General features: G+C 35.6%; 1 pseudogene; it reads right to left on the bottom strand.

Annotated features, from left to right (window-relative positions):
• Nucleotides 1-3,343: 3,343 nt before the first annotated feature.
• LOC132372216 (olfactory receptor 2A5-like) lies at nucleotides 3,344-4,244 on the bottom strand (annotated as a pseudogene).
• Nucleotides 4,245-5,642: the final 1,398 nt, after the last annotated feature.

Here is a 5,642-nt window from a genome sequence, read left to right on the forward strand (position 1 = left end):
ACCTATGTTGTTAAACTTGAAGTGAGTTTCTCATAGACAGCATTCAAGAAACAGAAGTAAGGGTCATGCTTTTTAATACACTGTCATTCTCTGTCTTTAAATTGATGCATCTAGACCATTTATATTAAATCTAATTATTGATACTTTAGGGCTTAAGTCTTACTTTTTTTGTTTTGTTTTCAGTCTCAACTCTCTATTTTTTATTTTTCCTGTGGGTTACTTGAATATTGTTTTAGAATTCCATTTTGATTTATCTATAGTGTTTTTAGTGTATTTCTTTGTCTAGCTTTTTGGTTGCTTTTTATAGTTTAGTGCTTTGTCTAGATATTATATTATATATATGTGTGTATACATATATATATATAATAACAGTCAATTTATGTCATTTTTTTACCAGTTTGAATGAAGTATAGAAATATTATCTCCTTTTGCATCTCTTTACTCTCTCCAATTTATAATTTTCTTCAATATTTCCTCTACAGAAATTTAGAAAAGTACCCAAAAAAGCTATAATTTTGGCTTGAACCATCAAACATAATTGAGAAACTCAAGAGGATAAGGAAAGCCTATGGAATTTACTCATAATTTTTCTTATCATGTTCTTTCTTCCTAATATTCCAAGTTTCCTTTTTTTCTGTTTAGAGAATTCATTTTTAAAGATCAGCTTTGCTGTGTATAGAATTCTATGTTGACAGTTTTTAATTTCAGTAATTTAAGATGGTATTCCATTTTATTTTGTCTTCCATGATGTTTGTTAAGAAGTCAGCTATAATCTTATTGCTGTTCCCTTGAAAGTAATGGACTTTTTTTTTTTTCCTGGCCAGTTGTAATGTTTTTTCTTTACCTTTCATTTCCAGCAGTTTGACTAATATATTTCTCAGTGAAGTTTTACTTATATTTATTCTGTTTGAGTTCTCCCAAGTTTCTTAAATTGGTGTGTTGATATTGCCTATCAGATTTTAGAACTTCTTGTCATCATTTTTTTTCAAGTCACCTGTCCCATTTTTTCCTCTTTTTTCCTTATGAGTCTCCAATTACATGTATGTTAGACCTTTTGACTCTTTCTTACAACTCCATTTTGCCCTCTTGAGTTCTTTATTTTTTTCTCTCTTTAGTTTGGCTATATATATATTGAACTGTTTTTAACTTCACTAATCTTGACATCAGTTGTAGCCTGTCTTCTGTAAAATACATCTAATGAGTTATTTGTCAGATTTCTTTTATGGAAAGATTTAGAATGGTAACTAGACTTTTAAAATCAGATTCTTATTTTCAATCAAAAGAATACATGTCATTTTTCTCTCCTTTATTTCCTTTATATCAATTATAGATATTTTAATATCCTTTTCTATTAACTCTAATATCTGAATGATCTGTGAGTTTTTTCCTAGTAACTTATTATCTCTTATCAATCATTTTTTGCATGTTTAGGGATTTTCTTAAATGCTGAAGTTATGGATAATATGCTATAGAAACTCTCAAGACTTTTGAGATTTTTTTTTTTCTGAAGAGCAGTTAGACTACTTGAAGATCACCTTGCTCCTCTTAAGGCTTAGTTTTAAGCTGTGTTATGGTAAGTAACATAGTCCCTAATCCCAGGACATGGGAATTCTCCCAAGACATGGAATTTCTAGAGCCCCATCTGAGTTTCTAAGTTTTGTTTTGTTCTGTTTGCTTTTGACCAATCTCTTCCCATTCTGGCTGGATCTGAACTCTAACATCTTCCCAGGAATTTGTGAGTTTTTTTTCTTCTTTCAGTCTTCCAGCTGCTGCTGCTGCTTTCTGCTAGGTCTCTCCTTAGCCCATTTCCACATAGCTAGGGAGTTAACTCAGGAAACAAATGACATTTTAACATGAATATTTCTAGGATTCTCTCTCTATTGCTCTCCTCATATGGGACATTGACCCCCAATTCCTAACTGATCTAGCAGCCTTGAACTCTAATCACTGCTTCCTCTGGTCACCAAGACCACTGATCCCTCCTTGGGTTCCATATTCCTGGACAAAGTCCAGGAAAATGCCTTCCTGGGAGAGTTTGGGCCAATGTATTCACCTCATATGCATCCCCTCCATTTCTTCAACAATTGACAAAAGTTGTTTTCTATATGTTGTTGAGATTGTATAGCTATATATGGTGGGAGGGTAAATCTAATACCAGCTATTTTGGTATAGTCAAGACACGTACTAATTTATTTTTAATGTGAATCTAGAAAATCTTTTCCCTGCACTGAAAATTTTAATTAAAATATAGTAGTTACAAGATTACTCAAAAAAAGGGGTTTTAATAATTTGGTTTCATGAGGGAAGAAAACTCATCCAGGAGTGGAAAGTTTGTTTTAGAAGTAATGGTCATTTTGCATCACATTTTCTGGAAGTCCCACTCCATGCATAATCATTAGTGTGGTTTACCTTTGCCCATCAAGAAGTCAAGTCTCTAGTATGTTACTATATTTCACTATATATTTGTTTACTATTTAACTTTTTATTTTTTTAATGGTTGAGAGACATAATAAAGTGAAATATTATTGCCTGAAAGTACTCTGCTAGTCTGGAAAATAAAAAGGCAGAAGCTTCAGGGAAAACCTTGTTAAGAGATATAAAAATAGTAGGAAAGTGAGGTAATTAGAGAATAAATCTGCCTTTAATTACGCATGTTGTAAAACATAAATGGGAGACTAAAAGAGAATGTAGGTGAGAGGTAAAAATGAAAGCAGAAGTAAAGGAGGGATGGAAACATTTCTATAATGGGTTATGAGACAGTGTTATCTTTTTTTGGTCAATACTAAGTATTTTTCAACTCTTGTCAGAGGACTTGGAAATTATTCACTATCCAACAGTGAATCCCAGTTCTGTCTTCACTTGACTCATAACTGATACTGTAGAGACATTTAGTTCTGCAATGATTGTATGTATTGAGTAACATTCTGCTGCCAGGGATTTTCCTTCTGGGTGTTCATTTCCCTGAAAAATAACACTTGTTACCAGGCAATGTGAATGCTTATGATTGAATTGGTTACTTAGTGTAATGACATTGTTTCAATAATTAAACAACAAGAATTTAAAAAATAAGCTATTAATCCATTTCTTGAAAAAATTGTGCTCTTTAGATTTTTATGGCTTTAAGCATATTGATAATCCAGATGTCTCATCTCTGAACAAAAATGCTTAACACCAGAGATGAAACTTGCACATCAAAATTTTTCCTATTTTCAGGTAGTGTCTTGGACAATTCAGATTCTCTTATCAAATTTTGCTGTTAGGTAATTTTTCTGACCTTGAAGTCATCCTCCGACCACATCCCAAAGGAAGAAGGCTCTACTTAGCCAAAAGTTCTATCCACCCCTCACATGGACCTCTTCTGCCGTTCCCTCCATGAAGCACCCTTCACCTAGGCATTCCTGAGGCTGTAGATGAGGGGTTCAGCATTGGACTGAAGAGACTGTGAAACAATAACAGCTTTTTCTCTTATTTCCTCTTTGACTAGAGTACGGGGACCGTATCAGTGCCATGTCAGTGCCAAAGAAAAGCCCAACCACACCATGGTGGAAGGAGCAGGTGAAGAAAGAAGGCTTTTCTTCAGCCCTCTCCTGACTGGATCCTCAGGATGGTCCAGAGGCTGCTAGAATAGGAGACCAGCACCAAGCAAAGGGGCCTAAGACGAATACACAGGCAGCAAAGGTGACAGCTTCACTGATCCATGGGTCAGCACAGGCCAGTTTGAGGACAGGTAGGATTTCATAGAAGACATGGTCCACTTCCGAGGACTCACAGAAGGACAACCTTAGAAGGAGAATTGCATGTACCAGAGCCAGAATCAACCCACATGTCCAGGAAGTGATGGCCAGGACCGTGCACGCTCTCCAGTTCATGATGACAGTGTACTGGAGGGGAAGACAAATCGCCGCAAACCTATCATAGAACATCACCACGAACGTCAGGCACTCCATGTGAGCAAAAGTCAAATATAAAAAGGTCTGCATTATGCATGGAACAAAGGAGAGGGTTCTATTCAGGTCTGCTAAGTTTACCAACATCTCAGGGACACTGTTGGAAGCATAGGACATGTCAATGATGACAGGTAAGAGAGGAAGAATTACACTAGGGTGTGCAGTCTGGGATGCAGAGATGAGTCCAGAGATCATGCCATTCCCCAGCAGGCTGAAGGCAGAAAATAGAGAGAACATCCAGAAGAGGAACACTTCCATCTCTGCACTGAGTGGAAATCCTATCAAGATGTGACCCATGTCACATCTAAAGATAGTCTGCCAAGGATAGAAGAATGAAAGAAAGATTAGTCTAAAGAATTAATAAAAATTGAAGTTATTTAATTCAAAAGAATTCAGAGGAAACACATACTAATTTCTGTTCTGTTTCAATTATTTTCAGTCTTAATGTAGCAAATATTTCAGAACCACATTTATAAAGGAAGAACAAAGTATTTACCATAGTGTAAAAATAATATTGTGGAGTAATAGAGTCAGTAATTTTATTCTTGATCCTCTACTTCAGCTTTTCCGTTTCCTTATAGAGAAACTAATTATTTCACTACTTTAACAATATTTACATGAGTATCAACATAATGGATCACAGTAGGGAAACAGATGAAGATGCATATCTGCTCCTAACTCCTTTAGCTTGGAAATGACTCATGTTACTTTTGCTCACTTTTTAGGCCAGAAACAGTCATATGTAGTCATTCCAATTTTAAAGAGAGCTAGTAAATATGGGGAATTACTTGGATATTTGATGACCACTGTAGCTCCAACATTTGATGGAACTGGTTTTTTCTGGCTGACTAGCACTGATTTTCTCTTGCCTTGCCCACTCTGTGCATAGTGATGACACACTGATTGCTTCAAATTGTAAATAAGGCTCCCTCCTCCCCCTTTAGAAAGTTTGTTATGAAACATTTACCATTGCTCATACATAAAACTATTTTAAAACTCTATCCAATGTAGTGATTTTCCTCTCAATTTTAGGGTCTACTCTAAGAATTTTTCCTTATGTAACTGACATCAAAAGTAAGACTATTCTTAGCCAGTGGGAAGCAGCGGCATAGCACAGGGAGATTGGCTTGGTGCTTTGCGACGACCTAGAGGGGTGGGAGAGGGAGGGTGGGAGGGAGGCTCAAGAGGGAGGGGATATGGGGACATGTGTGTGCATGTGGCTGATTCACTTCGGTGTACGGCAGAGACTAACAGAGTATTGTGAGGCAATTATACTCCAATAAAGATTAAAAAAAAAAAAAGACTTTTCAGCTGGACCTTATCAGCTACACAGAAGAGAATAAATTTATCATGTTCTGTTATTTAGCATAGCAACATAGCATTTAAACGCACATGGTAGATGTCATTTTACTTTGCATAGTCACAGCAAATTTTCCACATAGATAATACAGCATACCTTGGGTATACTATGGGTTCAGTTCCAGACCAATGCAAAAAAGCCAATATCACAATAAAGTGAGTCAGACATTCTTTTTTTGGTTTCTCAGTGCATATGAAAGTTATGTTTACACTATACTATAGTCTATGAAGTGCAAAATAACATTATGTCTAAAAAATGTATATACCTTAATTTAAAAATACTTTATTGCTAAAAAATTCTAACCATCATCTGACAACGGAGGGTTGCCACAAAAC

This window comes from Balaenoptera ricei, chromosome 9 (genome assembly GCF_028023285.1).
Source record: "Balaenoptera ricei isolate mBalRic1 chromosome 9, mBalRic1.hap2, whole genome shotgun sequence".
Classification (NCBI taxonomy): domain Eukaryota; kingdom Metazoa; phylum Chordata; class Mammalia; order Artiodactyla; family Balaenopteridae; genus Balaenoptera; species Balaenoptera ricei.